The 8,450-nt window shown below is 28.3% G+C and overlaps 1 long non-coding RNA gene across 5 annotated transcripts; it reads left to right on the top strand.

Annotated features, from left to right (window-relative positions):
- The first annotated feature begins 6 nt into the window (after window positions 1-6).
- On the top strand, window positions 7-6,328 carry LOC127744009 (uncharacterized). Of its 5 annotated transcripts, none has more exons than XR_008005219.1 (6): window positions 7-415; window positions 665-744; window positions 1,137-1,183; window positions 1,297-1,338; window positions 1,538-4,085; window positions 4,922-6,328. It is a non-coding gene; the product is annotated as an uncharacterized LOC127744009 (long non-coding RNA). The 5 variants fall into 5 exon arrangements; XR_008005222.1 differs by having other exon boundaries at window positions 1,538-1,802; window positions 2,225-6,328; XR_008005221.1 differs by having other exon boundaries at window positions 1,538-1,628; window positions 1,735-6,328.
- The last annotated feature ends 2,122 nt before the right edge of the window (window positions 6,329-8,450 follow it).

Consider the following 8,450-nt stretch of genomic DNA (forward strand, 5'->3'; position numbering starts at 1 on the left):
TCGAAAGAGAAAGAACTGAGTGAACCCAGATGAAGAAGAAGGTTTAGCAACAGAGACTATGAGCACAAGGTGAAGAGAGCAGCGGAGGGTATCCCAGCAAACCAGTAGGGTTGAGATTGTAGCTGAAGATTTGGAATTTATCTTAAACGTCAGACTAAATGGGAAGGGAGATTTCAGAAGTCCCGAGAAGTAGAGGCGACCCAGAGATGGAGGAAGCAGGATGGGGAAGAACAAGGATATTCAAGAACGTGCCACCGCAACAATAAACAGAGATTGGAGAAGTGGCTATCGGAAAAGTGGAATGGCGTTGGTATCTGCTGCATGTCACGCGCTTAAAAGCATGAAAAGATTCTTCCATACTTCTTCTTCTTCCTCCAAATGCATACTGTTTCTACTGTTAGTTATCTATTCCAAGGTGGGATTAACACTATTGGGCTTCAGGTTTCAATATTTGAGTTCTTTTCTTTTGCTGACTTTGTATAAATTCCTTCAAGTTCTTTATTTCTTTCTTTTTTCGGTAAGAAAGAAATCAGTAATTGTTGATATATGATATAAGAAGAATGTTGAAATTGATTATAAAATCTACTAATTATTGTCTCAATTAGAAGTTCACGTGGTTCTTATTCTTATTAATTATTATGATATTGGTATGCTTAAATTTCAGATTGCCACAAAACATGGAAAGTACAGGCATAGTTTATAACGAAGGAATCCTTGGTTTCATTGTTAAAGATTGTTCATGAAGTAAGTTTGAATTTGTTGTTTGTGGTATCACTTGGATCCTTTAAATATGAGTTTGTGACAAATTTATTAACTTATCTTTATGTTATCCCAATTTGAAACATTTTTATATAGTTGTGGTTGTTTGGAATATTGGGTAATCACTAAAACATTTTTATATAGTTGTGGTTGTTTGGAATCTTTATTCAATGAATTGAAACACCATATATTTTTTGAGTACATCTATTTCATTTCTGTTTAATCAAAATGGTTAACTTAACTGTGCAAATAGAAAAGTTTACTATTTCAATATTACTTAACAAAAGCATTAAGCCTGAGCAATTCACACCACCTGTACTCTTTTGTTTTTCTATAAACTTAATTGAGGGATTTTGTTTTATGTTTCCAATTTACAGGTGATGATGAATTCGTGAATTTTACTTCCAAAAGAAGTACATTGAAGGTAATTCTCCATTATAAATAAATAATAAAATTGGATCTTCTAAGTTTCTCCCTCTTTTTAAAGAGGAGATAGTAATGTCTCACCCTTAAGAAATTATGCTTTCTCTATGTTAGGAAGATGCAAAAGGATTCAGATCTCCACAGTATTCCCTTTAGGTTCGATCGTTACATCAAATTCCTTCCAGTTCTTTCTTTCTTTCTTTTTTGGTAAAAAAGAGATAAGTAATTACTGATATATGATATAAGAAGAATGTTAAAATTCATTATGAGATATACTAATTATTGTCTCAATTAGAAGTTGGCGTGGTTCTCATTCTTATTAATTATTATGATATTGGTATGGCTTAAATTTCAGATTGCCGCAAAACGTGGAAAGTACGGGTATAGTTGCACTTTTTAAGGAACGAATCCTTGGTTTCATTGTTAAAGATTGTTCATGAAGTAAGGTTGAATTTGTTGTTTGTGGTATCACTTGGATTCTTTAAATATGGGTTTGTGCCAAATTTATTAACTTATCTTTATGTTTTCCCAATTTGAAACATTTTTCTATAGATATGGTTGTTTGGAATATTGGGTAATCACTAAAAGCTGTGCAGTATCTATGGAAATACATGGCTAAGGTAATTAGCAACTAAATTGTTTGAACATTTACTTGCCTAACATTATGTATTGTTACTTCTGAAATGGAGCTTCAACTGATAGTAATCTAGAGGTCTTCAAAGTCTTTATTCAATGAATTGAAGCACCCTATATTTTTTGAGTACATCTAATTTTTTTTCTGTATAATCAAAATGGTTCACTTAACTGTGCAAATAGAATAGTTTACTATTTCAGTACTACTTAACAAAAGCATAAAACCTGAGCAATTCATACTACCTGTTCTCTTTTAACTAATTGCGCATAAATTGCATGCTCTATAAAATTAATAAACAATTTGATTTAAGTTTTCAAATGATATAATTTTCAACTTTATGGTATCCTTTGGTGTTGCTTTTAAATTAAAAGATGGAAATTGACTTGAAATAACATCCGTCTTTTGTAGCTGGATAGGAAAGGTTTAGGACTATGATGAGTTCTTATTACAGAGGAGTGCAAGGAATCACTCTTGGTAAATGGTAAATTGATTTATACATGACTTTATAGAAAATTTTCAAAATAATAATTAGCATTAATAAACTCTGAGTAACTCCCTACTTGCATGGATTTTCTTTGCATTTTTTAGTTTAGAAGGATGCTATATAAGAAATTTTAAATTTAGAACTAACTAGTAATTACATGTTTATTGTGAAGTTTGGTGAAAAGTAGTATTAGCCCTTGGTTTTAGAAAAGAGTAAAGAAATTGGACATATTCTTAATCTTTGTTGTGATTTGTTATATCTATTGTACTGTTAGCATCATTGTAAAGACCAATGTGATCATTATTATTTTAACTTTATTGTAATGAAAGCTATTGCAAAACTATAAAGCAGGAAAATTAAAAATTGAATGTAAGCAACATAACTTGAAAATCATTTACACCTCTCCTATTAAAGCAAAGTTTGTAATTACTAAGTTTCTTCTAGCAATGTGATTTCATTTTAGAAACCTACATTTATGTCACTTTGAGTGGTAAAATTATTGAAAAGTTAGAAAATTTTTTTAAAAATATTGTCTTAAAGTTTGCGTAAGTTTTATTTTATGATAAACATTTGAAATTGGATTCATAGAGTTTGATGAGGTTGACTTGAATTTTAAATTATAAGGTTCGCAAGGCTGTACTAGGTAAGCATTCTCTAATACATGATTCACAATAATGTTTTCATGTTCTTTTGAATATTTTTTTTCAAGCTTTTCAATATTAATGTTCTGGATGAAACTGTCATTTTCCATTCCTTCTTTGTGCTTATGTTCATTTGAAGCATTAAAAGATAGAGACTAATAAGCCAAAAGAAGATTGAGAATGTATAAATTTGGAACTAACATTTAAATGAAGATTTATCAATATTTTTATTTGAGGTAGAAATATTGGGTATAAAATGCTATGCGTTTGTATTAAGGACAAAAACATTCAATAGCAGTGTAGTGTGGCCAATTGTAGAGCTAAGATGTGATTTTTTTTTTATTAATATTCTTAATTACGGCAGATATCGTAAGAATAGTTATTATTGGAAGCTTTTAAGATTTTTCAAAAAACATGCACATAAAAAGAAGTTTTTTAGATCCTTTATGCATACAATTTTATTAAAAACATGATCGGGGTCATGAACTATTTGTTAAAGTAATTGTAGAGAATTTTTTTCATTTTGCCTTAAAATGCAAACTATTTGTTAAAGTAAAATAAATTTAAGTAATTACAATAAATTATTATAAGTTTATAATTAAAAATATATACTTTAAAATACAGAATTTTACCTTCAGTTGGCCAAATCTACAAAGTAGGAATAGTTAGAATTTTATTTATGAGTTCTAGCATTAGTTTTCTATTGTAGTTCATTAGACATATTAGTAGGATGAGTTTAGTTAGTTGCAAGTCATACTATCTTCACATTAATGGATTTTTTTGTCAATTTCAAACACTTTAGAAAATGTTACAATAGATCAGAGTCAAACTTAATAAGAGGGATTAATTCAATAGTTGACCTTAAGTGATGATCACAAATTCTTTTGTGAATTATGTACATAAACCAATTCTTTGATATACTCTAATTGGTGGAATCATTATTTTATTGCTTTTTTTAATCTTTGAAGTCTATATTACTATTATTTTAATTGACATCCATCGTGAAAGGATATATCACTAAACCCAGTTTAATTCAATCTAACCATGGTTGATTTTTCTAATTTTGATTAGTTTATATAAGAGATGTTGCTGAAAAATACTTTGCTTTCTAAAATTGTCAGAGCTCAGCAAAGATGTTTATCAGGTACAAATATCAGTATATAATTTTGTTTTTGAATGAATAATTCTTAGTTCTTTGGCTTATGTAAATAGTGATTTTATTAAAGGATTTAGGACAAATATCCAATTCTAATGATCTCACTAAATTCTTAACTTTTTATTATTTTTGTTTTAACAGTGTTTACTATAGATGTATTCTTATTAAACTGTGGATTTTAATTCTTATTAAGTTTCATGCTTGGCTGTTTATGAGAACAAATGAGGCATGGAGTATAGTTTCGAGAAATTGTGTTCCTGAACTTCTAAATTTGTCGATATTTTTGAGAAAGTTAAAGAGTTTTTTTGTTTCTAATTAATCACATTGAATGTATGGGTTTTATGTATTGATTTTAGATTATTATCAACTCATTTTTTTCTTTTTGACGTACTGTTGAAAATTGTGTACAGTTTAGAAGGAAAAACTTTAGAAGTATGATCTATGTTAAGCATGGAAAATATCTGAGCGACTTAGCTGAAGAAAATGTAACATGTGAACATATTTTTTTTCCAAAGAAGATGAAAACTGTCTACATTTTTTCTTTATTCTCAAGTTAATATCTGTTTAGTGCAAAGTTCATTAACAAATTTTTTTATATACTATGAGCTAAATTCTAAATGCCATTATATGATTCATGTAGTGAGTTTTACATATTAAAAAAAAAGGTTGTGCTCTCATGAATAAAATTGTATTTAAATTGCCTACTTGCTTCCATTTAATAACTTATTTTAAAATAATTTGTAGATTTTTAGTTTCAATATTTGTAATTTCCATTTTTTCTATTGATTTGTTTGCTTATTTCCATTATGGTTGGTTTTGTGTAGATTGAGAAATTGGTAGGAGTAAAAAGTTTGCGTGAATTTTCAGTATAAGTGAGTAGCTTTTGGGATGAAGAAGCCATCTTTTTGACATAAACTCAAAAGCTTCATCAATTTTATTCAATTCGGCAAGATATTCAATTTCAGCCCGACACATTTCCATTTGAGAGCAAACTTGACAAAGCTCCCAAATTCTTTTCACTTCATCTATATCACCCAATTTCGCATACCATAGACAGAAGTATCTACCAACTTGAGGATTCTTTTTTAGGTCTTCTCCTTTCATTTTTTTCAATAAATCTTTGACATCTTTTTTCAACTCAACGGTTATAAAGTGTATAACTAAAACTGCCTTTTTTTCTGCCTGAGCACTACAAATTGATAATAAAACTTCAGCATTTAAAAGGTTCTGGTTCTGAATAACCCTCAGTACATTTCTAATTCATGTAGCTCATGATCAGACAATTTAGCAATAAAACAATATAGGTAGGATGATATCTATTGCTAAATTGTCTGATCATGAGCTACATGAATTAGAAATGTACTTTGAAGAGTTATTTAGAACCAAAACCTTCTAAATGTTGATGTTTTATTATCAATTTGTAGCGCTCAGACAGAAAGAAATGTAGTCGTTGGGTTGAAAGAAGATATCAAATATTTATTGAAGAAACTGGAAGGGGAAGACTTAAAGAAGAATCCTCAAGTTGGTAGGTACTTCTATCTATGGTATGCGAAATTGGGTGATATAAATGAAGTGAGAAAAATTTAGAAACTTTGTCAAGTTTGCTCTCAAAAGGAAGTGTATCGGATTGAAATTGAGTATCTTACCGAATTAAATAAAATTGATGAAGTTGTTTATGTTAAAAAGATGGCTTTTTCATCCCAAGAGCTACTCACTTATGCTGAAAATTTATGCAAATAATATGATGGTAAAAAAGGGTAACGATGTCGTTATGCTAATGGCAGACAGTGGAATCCGAATAGGCCCATTGATATGGGACGACCTAGTTAAACTTCATATCAAAGCAGGGGAAGTTGAGAAGCAGTCTTGCTGAACCAAGAGAAACCTTTTATCAATTATACTGTTATTATGGAGAAGTATGCTAATAGAGGTGATATCCATATTACAGAGATGATTTGGCACAAAACGAAAGAAGTGGGCTACAAGTTTAGTTGGAGGCAATATGAAGTTCTACTACAGGCTTATTTAATTGCCAAGCTTCGGCATATGGAATGAGGGACACGATGAAAGCTCGTAACATAGTTCTCAACCCAGTTCTTCGGAGTTTGTTGATTCAAGTTGATCATTTTCGTAAGATTCAAGCTTTAGATTTGGGTATCTTTATGTAGGAAATTGAGGAAATTAACAGATTCAAGTTTTTTTATTATTATTATTATTCAACTTGCTTGTTACCCCCTAAGGCCAAAAGAGCCCCTTTTTTTTAATTCTTTTTATTTATTATAAGATTTAAACCCAACATCGAGTCATACTAATTTTGTCACCACTTCACCAACCGTGTATTTATATAGGTGCGTGATTTTTATAAAGAGAATTCTTCCATATTTTCTGATTGACTATTTACCAACAAGAAAAATTAGAAATACTTTTTCATATATTTTTTCTTTTCAAAATAATTATTCTTTCTACTTTAGGCGTTAGGATTTAGTTTATATATATATCTTAAGATTATTACTAATACAAATTTTTAAATTTTTTATATTGATAATATAAAATAAATATATTAGAAATTAAAGTTTATATTTTTAGTATTTTTTTAATTGATAACTTTAACCTATGTTTGCTAAACTCTACGCTTTACTTCTAATTTAATGTATCAGATAAAAAAGACGAGTGTAAAATTACGTTTGTATTTAGAAAAAAAAATAATCAAATTAAAAAATAAAACTTTTAAAAAAAAAAGTAAACGTTAAATTTGATACTACAAACGTTAAGTCAAACACATGCTTAATATTAAGAATTAAATTAGGTTTGTGTAAAATTAGAATGATTTTATTAAATAGTCAATGATTCTTTTAAATAATGTAAACAATAAATTCTACTATTGATCCAATAAAATAAAAAATATTTCACTTTAAATTACCTCTTAAATTTTAACTATATCTACTATTAGTGAATTGAACATCTAATTATTAATTATGTATAAATAAATTAAATAAAAAAATTATCTAATTAAAAATAATTAACATATTAATTCATTTATTTTTTTCAAATTAATAAAAGAGCGTAGATTGGATTTGAGGAAGGAACATCGACAATGCTACAGCCACTACAACATATAACCAAACGCAGATCCCTGTTCTTTTCTTTCCTCGTTCACAACGACCACCTTTTTCCTTTTCTTCTTCATCATGTTCTTCTTCTCATAACTCCCACACCGTCTTAAAAAAAAATAAACCAAAACGACGTCGCATCTTCCATCAAGGACTGGTTCAACACGCTTGACCCACTCATTACCCGAATCTTTCAGATTCTCTTTTCGACCGACTCCTCCTCCTATAACGACAACGCCGCCGTCGATGCCTCTCTCTCCGTCCTAATACTCCCCGTCTCGACGAGTCCTTCGTCCTCACCGTACTCCACCATGGCACCGCTGCTGCACACGTCTACCCCTGTCTACGCTTCTTCCATTGGACCGGCCGCACACGTCTCGACGAGTCCTTCTTCCATTTAAATTATATTATGTTATTAATTTTATTTTTTATAGACATAAAGGTAGAAAAAAAATAAAGAATGAGAGAGAGACTTTATTAATTTTGGAAGTTAAGAAATTTTTTATTTTAATTATAATAAAAATATTTAGTGACACATTTTGATTTGTCAAATTACTAATATAAAATATGAATTATAAATTATATATAGAGTGGAAAGGATAAAAAGAAATAGAAAAAAAGAGAGACGTCCATAAGAAAATATAAAAAGGATGTTTATTAATTTTAGAAATTTTTTTTTTTCTAAATTTTAATAAGAGAATGTTATGTGATACATTTTAGTTATTAAATTAGTTAGTAATATATAAATATAATATATAATATAACTATATTTTAATTTTAGTATTTCAATTTTAATTTTAATTTAATTTAAATATAATTAGAAAATGTTATGTTGTATATTTTGATTATCAAATTTATAATTAGTCATTGACAATGATATATAAGAGAGATAAAGTGAGTTAAGAAATGAGAGAGATAAAAAAAGGAAGAGAGAAGATGGGAGAGTTCTTTAATTTTAGAGGGAAAGATTTGATTTTAATTGTAACGAGAGAGTGATATGTGACACATTTTAACCTTAAAATTAGCATATATAATCGATATATCTTAAGATTATTACTAATACAAATTTTTAAATTTTTTATTTTGATAATATAAAATAAATATATTAAAAATTAAAGTTTATATTTTTAATTTTTTTTAATTGATAACTTTAACCTATGTTTGCTAAACTCTACGTTTTACTTCCAATTTAATGTATCAGATACAAACATTAAATTGTTAATAAAACTAAAAATAAAAGAGA

This window comes from Arachis duranensis, unplaced genomic scaffold, assembly GCF_000817695.3.
Source record: "Arachis duranensis cultivar V14167 unplaced genomic scaffold, aradu.V14167.gnm2.J7QH unplaced_Scaffold_192126, whole genome shotgun sequence".
In the NCBI taxonomy this organism is placed as follows: domain Eukaryota; kingdom Viridiplantae; phylum Streptophyta; class Magnoliopsida; order Fabales; family Fabaceae; genus Arachis; species Arachis duranensis.